This window comes from Lissotriton vulgaris, chromosome 7 (assembly GCF_964263255.1).
Source record: "Lissotriton vulgaris chromosome 7, aLisVul1.2, whole genome shotgun sequence".
NCBI classification, from domain to species: Eukaryota; Metazoa; Chordata; class Amphibia; order Caudata; family Salamandridae; genus Lissotriton; species Lissotriton vulgaris.
The window spans coordinates 816,626,203-816,643,413 of NC_141695.1; the positions used below are offsets into that span (position 1 = coordinate 816,626,203).

The 17,211-nt window shown below is 49.6% G+C and overlaps 1 protein-coding gene and 1 pseudogene across 1 annotated transcript in view; both read left to right on the plus strand.

Moving 5' to 3' along the window:
- The window catches only part of DNAH17 (dynein axonemal heavy chain 17), a 15,539,113-nt gene that overhangs the window by 8,533,490 nt on the left and 6,988,412 nt on the right, over positions 1-17,211 (plus strand). The gene's annotated exons all lie outside the window — the stretch shown is intronic.
- LOC147702468 (uncharacterized) lies at positions 11,004-12,178 on the plus strand (annotated as a pseudogene).

Genomic DNA, 17,211 nt, shown 5'->3' on the forward strand with positions numbered 1-17,211 from the left:
ATGCCACCCCTGAGAGGCCACTCATATTGACACCACAGGTCTGCTACTGCAACCTGTGTAAGGTGGTGCATTCACCCCTTACTTAGATATAGCTTCACTATACCTACCCTATCACTGCACATATAAACCTTTCAGTCACCCCTATGGCAGGCCTTATCTATCCTGAAGGCAGGGTGCTGGGTTTAATGTGAGAGGTTACCCATGCATGAGGAGAGCCCCTCTGCGGCCTTCAGAATCTATTCCCCGGGGTTGTTTTGTGATGTACCCATCCCATATACTTTTAAGTGGATTATAACCTTGCGGTAAATGCTAACTTTAAAACGGCTACACAGAAACCTGTTGTGTTTGGTGTCAAACACCTTGAAAGTATACCTCCACACCAGTTACTGGTGTGACAGGTATGATTCCACCCTCCAAGAGGGAGAAATAGGACTACACCGGTACACCCAATAACAGCTTTACAGAACTTTGGCATCACAAGATGGATCCTGCGAGCCACACACGTGTCTGCCCTCTTGCTGCTGGACGAAACTCCAGAAGGGGAGGCTGGACAATAGATTTCCTGTCACAGGGTGGTATAACCACCTCCCGGACAGGCTTTAATGTATTGGGGATGGGTGGGTGCACTCTGAGGGATGCTTTGATGTCTGCACTGGGGAATCATTTGGTGTCCCTGTGCATAGTCCAACTCAGACCGGTTGCAGGAGCCATTTGCTCTTGCTCTGGTGCGAAACTGGACAAAGGACATGGGTGTAGCCACTCCTCTGTCTGGACCCTCCCATAGGCGGGTCCCCAGAGTTTGTCCCACACCTTCCTTGGGTAGAAAGTAGGAACAACACACACGGAGAGAGTAGGGTCCAAAGGAAATATTTAAAGACCCAAACACAGTTATAACCCCTTAAGCAGAACACTATATATATTAATAATAACTGTGGGTCTAGAGAAACTCAGGTCTCTGTGTTCAAAATGTGTCTAATCTACTACATGATACACTTGGACCCATCACTGTGTGATATGGATTCCCATCAGTTACGCAATCTGGACCGCCCTTCTTGTCATCATTTGGGCCAGTCTCACCAAGTGGTATGTCTACAACGTACATATAGTACACTAAGATAGTGGTAACCGAAAAGCAGTGCACAAAACAAATGAGTGAAAGTGATGTGGTTAAAAATGGATAGTGGATGCACAAATGACTTTAATGAGAAGCAGTCCACTTCCAAGATTAAAAGACGTGAAGTGCAAAATGACAGTAGTTTTAAACAAATATCTACTGCATGTATGGAAAGGTCGACATGTTTCTGCAGTTAACAGATACTAAGTGTATCACCTGCTTCTTCAGGACCAAGAGTTTATTTTGCTAATGCTTAAAAAGTGCGTGCGTGCATAATAGAAATTATATAAATACTAGCATATCACCTGAGTAGGCCCTCTCAATGCTCCTGTTTAGGAGAAGCTAGAGTTTGAGGGACCGGCGCCGCTCCTCACCTGGCCACAGCTCAGGAAATAGGGGCACCGCTCTTTCCGTTGGTACTCCAGTCAGGCATCTGCGCAGTTCGGGGAGGCGAACAGCATAGATGCCTGACTGGAGTACCGACGGAAAGAGCACGCACGCACTTTTTAAGCAGTAGCAAAATAAATTGGGTCCAAGTGTATCGTGTAGTAGATTAGACACATTTTGAACACAGAGACCTGAGTTTCTCTAGACCCACAGTTATTATTAATATATATAGAAAGTAGGAACCCCTGGCTAAAAAACTTTAGATTTACCTGTACGAAACTCTGCTACAGAAACCAAGTACTTCGCTGATCTACACTGTGCTAGATGACTGATGAATCTCCCTTCGGAATAAGGGAATTACTCCCCTGCGAAGCAGGCACCAAAGACACATCTGACCGGTGTGCATCTCTGAAGCTCCTGAGGACTCTGAAGACTTTTGCAACACAGGAGGTGGGTTTCCAAGTGTCCCTGAGGTAGTCTAGTGTGCTCAGCAAACCTGAGACCCGTATCCCTCGTGGGGACCATGCAACCCCAACCCCTGGGCACCGTGTCCATTTGCTGAAGCATCTGCTTTCCAGCAACTCTGAAGCTGTGCTTTGGACAATTTGTAGTCCAAACCCCGAACAGTGATTCCACTGAAGATTACCGGCCTACACTCCACGAGTGTTCCGTGAGCTAGTATTTTGTGATTCCTCTTGAGGTCCCTTTGTGATCCCTGGTCCATTGGCCTGTGGGTCCCTGTGAAGGCAACTGTAACTTTCAGTGGGCTTTCCTGGTTGCTCTAGATGTGCCCTGACTCACCATTTCATGGGGAGTCACCAGGACCTTCATGGTCCTCACCGAAGCATTTTTCTCTGACCGCATGGGCTGCAGTTGCCAAGGCTTGTTGGTGTTCAATCTGGACACTGACCCCCCAGCACTCGACATCCTTTGTGGGACAGATCGCCTGCAGACTATGGTTGTCCTCTATGTCTCCTGGTTCCCGTGGCTGAAGATTCAAGCTTCACCTCACCTGAAGCACTCAACATCGTTGGGCATTCGTCTACCGAGCCCCTGATCACAGACAAGTGACCCAGACTCTGTCCCGTCTGCTTTCAGGTTCTTCTCATCTTTGATCCAGGCTTGGATCACACTGGACACTTTTCCTTTCCACAGCAGCAGCACTTTTCAGCATCACGCCATTGAAAACGACGAAGATTCCCGACACCATTTGAGACCTATGCACCTGGCTTCCCTGGGTTAGGTAACACAAGTACTCCAGTGCTCACATGGGTGCTGGCCTTAGAACCTTCTAAGTTTGAAAGGGTCTGCTCAAAGTCCTCTCCTAAGTGTCCTTAAACTTTAAAAATCCAGCCACAACTTTGGAGTTGTACGGAGCTCGAGGCTGTGTTCTCACACTGCACGCGTCCGTCGTGGGTCCCCTGTGTCACTACCTTTGGTGGTTCCTTGGAGTCCTAGTGTCTAGTCAAGTCGTGGTTGTTATACCACTTTCTTAGTATATGGTTTGGTCTCCCCCTGGAGCCCACTGTGTATTGTGCTATTTACTGTCATTCTAGTGATTTAATATTGTGTACTTTGTTCTCTAATCTCATGAAGAGATTAGTAGAGAGTGTTTAGTAATAAATACATATTTTAATAATAACACCTGTTGGTCATTCAGGAGGTTCTAGACTCCTTTACATTCCTTCAAGACTTAGCTTGAAGGCTGCTCTCCATAGCTACCACTAGGATAGGTTTCATAAAAGGTTGTCTTTAACCTAATCATCAATAAGGGTTGTTTGGACTGGAACAAGGTGCCCACTATAACTAGTGGTCAGCATATACTAGGCCAACTTTTCACAGCAGTAACTTAGCAATGTGAAATATAGACAATTAGTGCAATACCAAGAAATGCATTGCAATCGAATGGAATGAAACAGTTATGTACATTCACAGGTAAGGACTCGACATACATATCTAGTCTTCGGGGGTTTAGACCAACACTGAGCAAGGGTCAGAACAAGGTAGGTACTGCACCACCAGCGGCACTGGGGCAGCTAGTTGCAGAGGTCACTGGGCCAATGTTAGTCATTGGAGACTGGGGGCACCCACAAAGGCGATGGATCATTGGAGACTGGGGGCACCCACAAAGGTGCTGGATGAAGGAAGGTACCCACCTTTTCAGGGCACAGACCCCAGGGGTTTAGGCAAGCACCGAGGGGGCACAAGGCAGCATCAACCATACACCACACCACGCACAGGGCTGGCTGGGTGCAGGGTGAAAATCAGCGTTGGGTGCCCAATGCAAACAAATTGGGAATCTATCGCACAAAGAGACTGCAGGCTCGGACCAGGAGGCTGGACGAAGGTGACCAACGACTGGACAGGTAAGTTGGTATGTCGGTGGACACCTGGGCGCTATTGGCTGGGCTCCCCTAAGTCGGGGGGCTAAGAATGCACAGGTGCCTTTAGACGTCAGAAGATCTTTACTGGAGCTGGTCGCGGTCAGGGGAACCCTTCGTGTTGAAGCTGCATGCGTATTTGTGGGGTACAGGAGAGGTCTGCCACCAAGGTCAGTATACCTGGGGAGACTTCACTGGACAGGTAAACAACTCAGACTCGGGCCGCGTGTGTCAGGTGCAGAGTGGACATGTGTGGCAATCCCATCTTGATCCAGAGTCCTTAGAGTTGTTTTCTTGTGGACAGGTCCTCTGTTCTCGGGCGATCTGGTCTTGGTTGAAGAGCAGGCAGGCTTCCTCTGGTTTCTGGAAGTAGCTGGCTGCAATACAGGTGTCGTCTTCTTTCAGGGTTTTTAAGCGGAAGACAGGCCAGTAGGGCTCGTGCCAAATCCGTAATCGTCTTCAGGCTTGGCTACAAGGCATCTTCTTCATCCTTCTTCTTCTTAGGCCACAGGAATCTAAGGATCAATGTCTGAGGGTGCTCGTAATTATTAAATTTAGGGGCATTGAAGGTACTGGCAGGTAGCCGCCAATGGGCTACTTACCTTCAGGGTGACAACATCCTCTGTATGTCCCCTTCCTTTGGGGCGGGGGCATCCCCTACCCTGATTGGCTAAAATACTTCCATCCAACATGGAGGATTTTCAAAGGCAGGGGTCACTTCAGCTCAGGACACCATAGGGACGGTCCTGGTTGAGAGGGGACACACCTCTTTTGACTATTAATTTTCCCATCAACCTTTCTGCCAAAAGTGGGGCTTGGTCAGGGGGCGGGCATCTCCACTAGCTGGAGAGGCTCTGGCAAGCATAACAAATGGCAGGAAGCCTTTGAGGCTGACCGCCGTCAATGCTGTTCCTGCTTGGTGGTAGGCGAGAAGCACTTCCACCCAAGCAGGCTTTGTTCCTGACTCACAAGAGCACAAGGGGGTTCCTACTTCAGGGGGTCAGAAAAATGTTTGTGTGTGCCAGTCTTGTGCAGACCAGTCAGCTGACTACTAGGGAGTTAATCGTTTTCAAGGGGCATCTCTAAAGTGCCCTCTGAGTGCATTTTATATTAAATCCAGTACTGGCATCAGTGTGGGTTTATTGTGCTGAGAAGTTTGATATCAAACTTCTTAGCATTCAGTAAAGTCATCGTGGAGCTGTGGAGCTGATAGTGACAAACTCCAAGCCCATGTACTCAATATGGCTTCACTGCACTTACAATGTCTAAGAATGGGCTTAGACACTGTAGCGGCATATTAGCCTTGCAGCTATGCCCTCACCTGTGGTATAGTGCACCCTGCCTTACGGCTGTGAGGCCTACTAGATGGCTGACTTACCTATGCCACAGGCAGTGGTTTGTAGGCATGACACATAGGGATGTGTGCCATGTCGACTCTAAAGTCATGTATGCATCAAAACACTCAGTCTTCAATGGCAGCATACAAGTATTAGGTGATGTGTCTCCAAGGGTGGCACAATACATGCTGCAGCCCTTAGAGACCCTATCTGGTCACAAGGCCCTTGGCTCTAGTGGTACCTTTTACAAAGGACTTATATGTGGGCCAGAGGTGTGCCAATTGTGGAAACAAAGGTACCGTTTTGGGAAAGAACACAGGCACTGGGAACCTGAATGACAGGGACCCAGTGCACATTTAGTAAAGGTGCATCCAGATCGAGAGGCCAGACACCTAGAAAATATATTTTAAATGTTTTCTACAATGTTGGCCATCATAATTCGTGATGCTAATTCCCTGGCTATATTGGGCCAGTGCGACCAACAAATGTGGTCACAAATTGGTGCACTGATAGATCTTGTGCCAGACAATAAACGATCAGAGGCTAAAATAATCCTTCAGGAGGTAGATGAGAACATCCTCCAAAATAATAGATTGTGTAATGGACATTGCCTCTACTGGACTTTAGCAGCTGGCAGGAGCTGCTGTTCTATGGCAACAAGAATGGCTCAAAGCAACCTCTTTCCAGCGTGAGGTCCAATCAAAAACCCTACACATGTCTTACGATGGGGAAGCCCTTTATGGTAGGCATGTCAATGAGGAATTGCCAGCCATGACGGTGAATACAGACACGGCAAAGTCATTGGGAACGCTGCAGGTTTGCAAGGTGCACTTTTGAAGAGCACATGGAAGATGTTTCTCCTCCTATAGAGGAGGTTATCAGTGCTTTCAACCGACCTATCAACAACAGTACAGCCCATCTTGCCAACAACAGTCCTATTGTCTGTCCCCCTCCAATGGCAGCCTATAACAAGCAAAGGTATATACAGAAATAGACCCCTCAGGGAGGAGAAGCAAGTATAAAACAGTGATCTCTCTCAGGTGTCAGCTGCACCCAATTCTGCACCCCCCCGCCCCCCCCATGGGTGCAAACATTTCCAATTTCTACCTGACCAGGAGGCAAATAACAACAGACAAGTATCTAAGCAAGCAATCCTTTCACATGGTCACCCTTTATGACCTACTGCATCTCCTAAGTCAGGGAGACTATATGACATCTCTAGACTTAAAGGATCCATGGGGCATTTTATCAAGAACGGCGATAAAATTATCAAACTGCCTCTAAAGTGGCGATAATGGGCTTCATAATATGCTCTTGTGAATTCCCATAGCAGCCCAGGTTCTGGTGTTAACATGGGCTGCTATGGGAATTCACAAGGGCATATTATCAAGCTCATTATCGCAGCTTCAGCGGCAGTTTTCTGCCGCTAAAGCGGCGATAATTTTATCGCCGTTCTTGATAATATGCCTCCATATTTCCACATCCCCATACACCCAAAGCATAGAAAAATACCTACACCTTACCATAGCTGGCACCCATTACCAACTCAAAGTCTTCCCATGTGGCCTCAAGTTGGCTCCCAGCATTTTTACCAAATGCCTAGCCCCTGAGGCAGCCTCTCTCAAAAAGGATGGTCATCAGGCATTCCCCTACCAAGAGAACAGATTGATAAAATCACCAACAGCATCTCAAGCATCCAAGGCCATGGAGGCTTGCCTACAGTTATTTCACAAACTAGGTCTCACTAAAACAAAAGTTATCCACTACTCCATCAAAGAAGATAATGTTCCTGGGCGCAGCCCTAGATATTGTCCAGAGCAAACCTTTCTCTCCCAATACAGGCAACAAAGGCTCAGGGAACTGGCTCTCAAACTATCCAGAAAAAGATGTGGTTTCAGTGCGTCTGCTCAAGTAACTTCTGGGCATGATGTCATCAGCGATCAGTCTGGTCCCTCTTACACGGCTGAGAATGAGACACCGGAAGAGCTAAAATAGCAATGGACTCAAGCTGAAGGATCTTTCAAGAACCTTTTCAAGAGCACACCAGGAATGCAAGAAGCACTAACTTGGTGTTCCCAAGCCTCCCATCTAGCAAAGGGCGCCACGTTCTTACCTGAAAAATATTACTTCAAAATAACTACAGATGCCTTCCTGGAGGGCTGGAGAGGTCATCGACAGGACCTGCATATTCAAGGAAAGTGGTCCCCACTCCAGAAAACCATGTATATCAATCTCTTAATGCTGAAGACCATCTATCTCAATCTGCAAGCATTCCTGACAAAAATAGCAGGGTCTTCAGTGCTAGTGCGCTTAGACAATACCATCACCACACACGACCTGAACAAGCAAGGCAGCACAAAATCCCTAATGCGTTCAAAAGAAGTTCAAGAAATTTGGAACTAACTCACAGCTCACAAAATAACTCTGCAGGTCGAACACGTTCCTGCAAAAGCATTCTCTTTGCAGACAGGTGCAGAAGGACCAGGGAGAGCTGCCATGAGTGGGAGCTGGATAAGTTGATTTTGAACTGGATCTTCTCTCTCTGGGGCAACCCAGAGTTGAATCCCTACGGAATAGGCGAAAACAGAAAATGCCAGTTCTATGCAACTCGGTACCCTCACCCAGGATCTTGGGGGAATGCCTTTTTGATCATATGGTCTGGGATCTATGCATACACTTTTTCCCATCCCTCTTATACCAAACGTTCTCAGAAAAATGAAAGCATAGTGCTGTCGCCTCCTTCTGATAGCCCCTAGGTGGCCCAGACAGAATTGGAATATGGAGTGTCTCCTACTATCGGAATCCAACCACATTTGCCTACAAGTATTCCCAACACTGTTGATGATGAGCCAAGGCCAGGTCCTTCATCTAGCCTAGGCCTCTCTCCACTTATGCGCATAGCTCCTGAATTCCAAGAATTCTGAGAACTGAATATTCCTCAGGACTACACAGATTTTCTCTCAACAGCAAGGGCAGAAGCCACTGTCAAAACGTGTAAACTGAAATGGAAAAGTTTCTGCTTATGATGCCAAAAATCAAATTTCCATCTTATACAGGCATCACCTTAGCAGATACTACCCTCTCTCTTCTTGCTAGCTCGGTCAAGGCTAATGCATGCTTCTATCAAGAAACAGTTTGCTGCAATATCTAGATATAGGCATTCCTCACATTTACTCTCTTCGTGCTCAAAATTCATCAAACAGTTCATGAAAGGATTATCTGAAAGAGACCTTAGTTATAGATCCCTTACCTTAGAATTACCTCCAGGTGTCAGACTGGATCCGGAGGATTTATTTTGTAGCAGTACCTCTGCCCGTTGGTAGGTGGCGTTGGTCGACTCTGCATTCGTCGTCGGCGTTGTGGTGCCCGGGATGACGTCACAGTGTCTATTTAGATGCCGCCATTGCGCGCTGACGTCAGTTCTTTCTTTTTCCACGCCAGCCAGCGCCCATCGGGAGAGAGATTGCCCCTTGGTCTTTTTTAACTAACCCCTTTTCGAATATTTGTTTCCACCTTTTTCGAGTCTTCGACTCCTGGTGCACAGGGATGTCCCATTGCTGGACCGGCTTCAAGCCCTGGGACTCCTGCCACAAGTTGATGTCGGTCACCGATCCGTATTTCGTGTCACTTTGATGCCTGGAGCACAGTCACGATCTGAAGTCGTGCTCCGACTGCCGGGCCATGAACCTGAAGTCTTTGTGGGAGTGGTCCCAGAAGTTTTTGGAGGCCCGGCAGTCCTCTCCGTGTCGTTTGAGGTCCCTGTCGAGAGAAAGGTAGTGGACTCATCACCATTCCTCCTTGAAGTCTTCTCACTTCTCCGGTAAGTCAAACCACAAAAGAAAGCGAAGAAGCATTGTCGCTCTTTGCCTTCTCCCTGCCAGTCGGCTGACGCGACACAGGACTCTGAGTGTCGTCACTCTCCGGCTCCATCCTCTGAGCTCGCTGGGATGGCTCCGCGCTTCCCTCCCTTTCCAGGAACCAGAGTGTCCCCAGCCCAATTTGTGCCTTTTACTAAGCGCTCTATAGCATTTTTGGGCAGCGCAACTCCGCTGGGGCACCTTCGGGCCCCATGGACTCAGCTGGGGACCCTGGGCCTTCGATACTGGTGGCTCCAGCCTCAGTGCCAGAGGGCCGCATGGATCCATGTCTGGGTCCTGATAGGGTTGGTCGACCTCCCGGTGCCGATTCCAGTGGTGACGCCCGACACTGGTTGTGCCCCCAACCGGCTCGACCTCAGCCTTTGCCCTGACTGGACCCGGTGCCGGACAAACGTCGTCTGACGTCTGTATCGGCACCGGAAGGACTTTTGTACTGATGCTCATCCCTAGCGTTCCATATCGCCCTGAGTGGCAGCCAGAGGAGGGTGAGGAGGACTAGGAGGGGTCTAGGCGAGAGGAGTTGGGTGATGCCAGTAGTCTAGATACCTCCCCAGACCTTGATATACTTTCTCCCCCTACCATGACTATGGAGGAGGGTGCTTCTTACTCTGTGGCGTTGCAAGGGACGGCTGAGGCCTTGAGTTTCCTATGGTGGCTGTCATGAATAACCTCCTGACTGAGGCGCTTCATCTGGCAGCAGCCTCTTCGGAGCCCCTGCTGCCTTTTAATGAGGCTCTCACTGACATCTTTCTCAGCACTTGGTCCAAGCCCTGTGGACAGGATGATTGTCTAAAATCACCACCCGGCCCGGGGCGACCCACTTTTCCTCTCCCAAAACCCTACACCTGAGAGCTTGGTGGACCAAGCCTCATCCTCAAAAGGTGCGTTCCCTACTGCACCCCAGATAGGGAATCCAAGAAGCTGGACCATCTTGGGAAGATGATGTTTTCTTCCTCCAGCTTAGGACTGCGGTTGGTGAACAAAGCATGTCTTTTGGGCCTTTATACACACACAGTATGGGATATAGTCGCACAAGTGCTGCCACAGAGCCCCGAGGAGTCCCGAGCCATGCTCACCCGCACTGCTGTTGAGGGTCGAGACACAGCTAAGTTTACCATCTGATGTGGGCTGGATACCGCCGACTCACTGGGTAGGACGGTCTCCACGTCGGAATCCCCGAGGCGCTACACCTGGCTGAGAATGTCTGGCTTTTCTGGGGATGTTCAATCCACACTTTTGGACATGCCCTTTGATGGGCGTAGCCTGTTTGGTGACAAGGTGGACAGCGTGTTTGAGCGCTTCAAGAAATCTAGGGCCACAGCCGATCCTTGGGCCTCACAGCAACTTATTGCCCCATGCAGTTTGCCTTTCATGGCTACATATGGGGTGCCCTACCACGTTCCGCTCAGCGGCACAGGGCTGCACAAGCTACCCAGCGTATGCGTGGCCTGGGACGTGGGACCCAGCATTGTGGGTCAGGGGCCAGCGTGGGGTTAGTCCACTAATACTCCCTCTGCAGCAAATTCCAAACTATCCTAGTCCAACTTTTCAGGGCCACCGGTTGCCAGTGGTCATCGGGATCCGCCATCACCTCCCCCACTGGCACAAGATCAAGCTGGACAAGTGGGTTTTGCAGATAATCTGAAGGGGCTACATCCTCCCCTTCGCGACTACCTCTCCCTTTATGCCACCAACGCTCCATCGCATGTTTGAGAATCACTTGGCCCTTCTCCAACAGGAAGTTTCAGCTTTCTTGGCCAAGGGAGCTATCAAAGGAGTCCCTGTGCCAGACGTAGGTCGTGTTTGTTACTCCCCTTACTTCCTGGTACCCAAGAAGGACACAGGCCTGCATCCTCTCTTAGACCGAAGTGACGTTAACTGCTACCTCCAGAAGGAGAAGTTCAAAATGTTAAACATGGCTCAGGGCCTGTCTGCCCTCGACCCTGGAGCCTTGATGGTAGCGTTGGACTTGCAGGATGCTTATTTTCACATCCCCGTTTTGCCTGCCCACCTGCGTTACCTACTGTTCACGGAAGGCCATGAGCATTTTCAGTTTACCGTGCTCCCCTTTGGCCTCATCAGCACCCCTTGGGTGTTCAAAAAAGTGATGGCGGTGGTCGCAGCTCATCTTCGCAGATCAGGGATTCCAGTCTTCCCCCATCTCGACGACTGGCTGTTGAAGGTGGATTCACCTTAGGCTGTCATCTCCCACCTCCAGGCTATGGCAGACCTCCTGCATTCGCTGGGGTTCACGGTCAATATGCCGAAGTCGCACCTGATTCTCTCACAGAAGCTCCTTTTCATCGGAGCAGTTCTAGAAACAGCACAGTCGGGCCTATCCTCCCGAGCAGTGAGTCCGGGATAATCGGGCTATGATACGGATGTTTTAGCCTCTATCCCGGATTTTGGTGAGAATGACTCTGAGGCTGCTGGGCCTCATGGCCTCCTGCACCCTGCTGGTAGATCATGCCAGATGGTGTATGTGGGCTCTGCAGTGGGAACTGAAGTTCCAGTGGGTGCAGCATCAGGGCAATCTTTCAGATGTCATCCAGATTTCGGAGGGGACTGCGAGTCAGTTGCAGTGGTAGATAACAAACCAATATTGGGTCAACGGCAGAACTCTCTCGCTTCCGCAACCAGAGTTCACAGTGGTGACAAATGCGTCACTCCTGGGATGGGGCGGCCACATTGGAGAGGCAGAGATCAGAGACCTCTGGTCTTCGGCGGAGTCCAGGCTCCACATCAACCTTCGGGCTTCGGGCGATCCATCTTGCACTGTCCTTCTGTCAAAGGAAGAGTAGTGCTGGTGTTCACGGACAACACCACCGCCATGTGGTACTGCAACAAACAGGGTGGGGTGAGGTTGTAGACCCTATGTCAAGAGGCTCCTCACATTAGGACATGGCTGGAACATCAGGGCATATCCCTGGTGGTTCAACACCTGGTGGGTTCCCTGAATGCCAGGGCGGACGAACTCAGCCACCGTTGCATGATGGATCATGAATGGCGTCTTCGCTCGGAGGTGTTGCAGGGTCTCTTTCGGCAGTGGGGAGAGCCTTGGTTTGATCTATTTGCCACTGAAGATAATATGCAATATCAGCAGTTCTGCGCGTTGGAGTTTCCAGTTCGGCACTTGTTTGGCGATGCCTTTCGTTGCGAGTAGAATTGCGGCCTCCTGTATGCTTTTATGCCTGTACCGCTTCTACCCAGAGTGCTTAAGAAGATCAAGCACAATCGGGCCCAAGTAATTTTTGTGGCTCCAAATGGGGCACGAAGAGTCTGGTACCCCGAGCTCTTGAGCATGGCTATTGATCCTCTGATGAAACTGTCTCTTTTGGAGGACCTTCTGTCGCAGCAGCAGGTGACGGTTGTGAGAAGTTGGCTTGGTATATGATGTTCACTATTCTAGTGAGCACCTTGTAGCAGTCCAAACAACCCTTATGGTGATGGTTGTAAAGTCAACCTTATAGACCAGCTATCCTAGAGGTAGCGTGGACAGAACAGTCTTAGGCTAAAAGACTCTTGAGGGCGTGTAAAGTCAGCTGTTTTACCATAAGTAACCCCTTGAATATCAGATGAAAGGACACCACACAGGCTATATATAAAATATATATGTATTTATTTACTAACACACTCCTCTGAACTCTTTATGAGATCAGAGGCAAAAGCATATAACAAGTTATACTCAGAAATACTTTAAATAGCACAATTTACAGTTAAGCCCTAGGGGCGCGTAAAACTATATACTAAGTAAGTGGTATAAGAACCACAACTTGGGAAAGGAGAAGGCCTAGCGCCTAGGGAATCACTGGGGCTACACTATCTGACCCTTAGGTTAGGAGTAGGAGGCCCACAGGCGGCGCGTGCAGAGTCAGTATTCTCACGTGAGAGTCAATAGGAACGTAAAAGGTAAGTAAATGAAGATTTAGGACACTTCCGGTCTAGCTAGAAGGAAACAACTAAAAACCTAGACACTTGGATAGTCAATACCCTTGAGAGCCCCGAAGTACTCGCGTTACCTCACCCACAGGAAGCGGGTGTATAGGTGTGAAGATGTGTCGGGTTTCGCCGTTGAGGTCTATGGAGCCGGTGAAGAAAGATGCTGCAGGCGACCAGGAGGAAGATGTCCGGGTGGATCCAAGGGTGGATCGAGGATGAAGGAGACCTGAAAGCAGAAGGGACAGAGTCTAGGTCACTAGCCAGTGACCGGGTGGAACCAGGAAGGAACCAGACGTCGTCTAGGAGCAATCAGGTGCTGTCGTTAAGCTTGTTGCAACCACACGGACCAGGAGGCGTCGAGGACAACCAGGTGCTGGAGAGGAGCTGTCCCAGAAAGGTTCTCACAGATGGAGGGGTCGGCTTCAAGATCGGAGCCAACAAGCCTAAGCAAAGGCAACCCACACAGGATGCACAAGGAGCTTCTGGCGCAGACCAGGAGGGTCTGAGGTACTTCACCTTTTCAGGGAAGCAAGTGCCAGTCTGGAGCAACCAGACCAGCGATGGATTTTCAAAGGATCATCGTCGCAGGGCTACTAGCCAACTGGCCAGCAACCGGGACAACGTATCGAGCAGGACACAAGCAGAAGGGCCCCACGCAGATCTCGTGGAGTGTGGAGGGCTGGTCTTCGGTGCAGGTGGAGCTCGGTGTCGGGTGTCTCAGTCCCCAGTGCACAGCTTCGAGGAGGCCTCAGGAGCTGCACTGTTAGCAAGACGAAGTCTTTCTAAGTTGCCTGCTTCCACGGGTTCCAACGCCTTACACTGGGCTCAGCTGTGCTGGAGTCGTGCAGTGGGGTCAGAGAGGTCCGGGAGTCGAGGTCTTGTGCTCGGGTTCCGGCCCGAACAGGGACAAAGCAAGCTGTCAAGGTGCTGGATGGTGCCTGGTTGCCCAGGGTGGTTACTCCTTGGCCAGAAGGGAGATCTCTTCAGTCTTCATCTCAGGTGAATGTCAAAGGGTCCAGAGTTTCATCTTCAGTTCGATTCCAGGATTAATCTAAAGTCTCCTGGGTAAGCTCCTACCTTTATACAACTAAAGGGGGCTGGTTTGCTCACTAGGTCCCTCCTATGGGTGGGACCAGGAAGGGGGGTGATTACACCCCCTTTCCTTTGTCCAGTTTCGCGCCAGAGCTGGGGCTAGAGTGCCTCAGCAACCGGTTTGAACTGGGGTATGCATGAAGCACCTAGTGTCTGTGCCTCAGGCAGTGTCTCAATCTATTCAGCCCTCCCTGTCCCAATACACATCCTCCTGTCTGGGGTGGTGCTCGCACCTCCCCAAGCAGGAAACCTATTGTCCAAACCTCCGTGACTGGAAGGACTCCCAGCAGCAGGAGGTCAGACTTGTGTCTGTGGCAGCAGCATCCATTTTGTGATGCTGGGGCTCTGGTTAACTTTAAACGGGATCGTTGGACTTAACATGTCTACTCCCTCTAGAAGGGTGGAATGCTACCCCCGTCGCCAGAAATGACGCGGGGGTAGTATTCCAAAGCGTATGACACCTTACACAACATGTTTGGATAAAGCCAAACCAAAGTTAGCATTTAACCGCGAGGTTTATAATGCACTTAAGACTATGAGGAAATGGTTCTGAAAGCTGCAGACAGGCTCAGCTCATGCTAGAGCACCATCTCACACATAACCAAGCACTCTGCCTCCAGGATTGTTAAGGCCTGCCATAGGAGTGACTTATAGGTTACTATGTGTCTATGTGTAAGTAGGTATAGGAATGCTACACCTAAGCAAGGGGTGATTACATGACCTTGCCCCAGCTGAGTGATCAGCCAGTTATGTTAATTTAGGTGGCCAGCCAGGGGTGGCATAGTACATGCTGCAGCCCCTGGTAGGCCTTGGTTACACCTATGCCCTAAGTACTTAGGGTACACTTCTACAGGGGCTGATAAGGTGAACCAATTCCCAATTGTGTATGTACCTAGAGTACGTGGTGTGAATTTAGCGAGAGTGCATCCGGGCTGTGGGTCTGACTAGCAGGCCCACAGCTACATCTAAGTCGAAAACCAGTAAAGCAAAAGCAAAAGTGGGGGTGACCATGGGAAGCAGACCCTTCTCTCCTACACAACCCCCCCCCCCTAAAACTTAGGGACCTTAATCTAACCTTGACCAGTTGAGTCTTCATGTTCTAAGTGGAAATATCTTGAGAGTCCATCTGCATTGGCATGGTCAGTCCCAGGTCTATGTTCCACTGTAAAGTGCATCCCCTGTAGGGAAATGGACCATCTAAGAAGTTTGGGATTTTTACCCTTCATCTGATTTAACCATAGGAGGGGCTTGTGGTCTGTCTGAATCTTGAAGTGAGTGCCAAATAAGTATGGCCTCAGCTTCTTCAAGGCCCAAACCACAGCAAAGACCTCCCTCTCTATAGCTGACCAACGCTTCTCTCCAGAGGTCAGCCTTCTGCTTATAAAAGCAATGGGCTGGTCTTGACCATCTATATTCAGTTGTGAAAGTACAGCTCCCACACCCAACTCAGAAGCATCTGTTTGGACTATGAACTCTTTGGAGTAATCTGGACTTTTCAGAATAGGTGCAGTACACATGGCCTGCTTCAGGTCATCAAATGCCGTTTGACAGCTAACTGTCCACTGAACTTTCTTTGGCATCTTTTTGGAAGTGAGGTCATTCAGTGGTGTCACAATGGACCCATAGTTTTTTCACAAACTTCCTGTAGTTCCCAGACAGGCTCTGACCTGTGTCTGGGTGGTTTGAGGAGGCCAGTATCTGATGGTCTGGATCTTGCTCTCCAGTGGCTGAACCTGACCCCCACCTACTAGGTGGCCCAGGTACACAACCTTGCTCTGCCCTATCTGGCACTTTATAGCCTTGATAGTGAGGCCTGTCGTTTGCAGAGCCTCTAAAACATTCCTCAGGTGGAGCAGGTGATCCTCCCAGGAGGAGCTAAAGACAGAAATATCATCTAGATAAGCTGCACAATAGTCATCCAGTCCTGTGAGAACTTGATTCACCAACCTTTGGAAAGTGGCAGGTGCATTCTTCAAACCAAAAGGCATTACCACTAATTGATAATGTCCTCCCGGGGTCGAAAATGCTGTCTTGGCTTTTGCATCCTCAGCTAATCTGTTTTGCCAGTAGCCTGCTGTCAGGTCAAATGTGCTCAAGAACTTGGCAGAAGCCAATCTATCAATGAGCTCATCTGCCCTGGGGATGGGGTGGGCATCTGTCCTAGTGACAGCATTGAGACCTCTGTAGTCCACACAAAACCTCATCTCTCTCTTACCATCTTGGGTGTGAGGTTTTGGCACCAGGACTACTGGACTGGCCCAAGGGCTCTCTGAGGGCTCAATAACTCCCAGCTCCAACACATTTTGGACCTCTGTCCTTAGGCAGTCCCTGACATGGTCAGGTTGCCTGTAGATCTTACTCTTGCACCAGCTTGTCTGACTTGGGGTCATAGAAAACAAATGTCTGAAGGACTGCAGAACTTGTCTACAATCCTGTTGCTGAGGGTCAGAGAGGTTGTCTGAAAAGACCACACCATCCACTGAGCCATCATCAGGGTTTTGAGTAAGCAGCTCTGGGAGAGGGTCACTCTCTTCCTCCTGCCCCTCATCTGTAGCCATGAGCAAGCCGATTTCTGCCCTGTCGACAAATGCTTCAAGTCTGTTGACATGAAGTACCCTGTGGGGGCTTCTGGGAGTCCCAAGGTCCACCAAGTATGTGACTTCTCCCTTCTGTTCAACTATTGTATGGGGTCCAAACCATTTGTCCTGGAGTGCTGCTGGGGCCACTGGCTCCAACACCCATACCTTCTGTCCTGGCTGATACACAGCCAGTACAGCCTTTTGGTCATGCCAAGCTTTTTGTAATTCATGGCTGGCCTCAAGGTTTTTGGAAGCCTTCTCCATATACTCAGCCATCCTAGAGCGGAGACCAAGTACATAGTCCACTATGTCAAGCTTAGGCTTTTTGAGAGGTAACTCCTATCCTTCCTTCACAAGACATAGGGGTCCTCTTACAGGATGCCCAAACAAAAGATCAAAAGGGCTGTAGCCAACCCTCTTTTGTGGGACCTCTCTGTAAGCAAACAGAAGGCAGGGTAAAAGGATGTCCCATCTTCGCCTCAGCTTTTCAGGTAACCCTTTTAT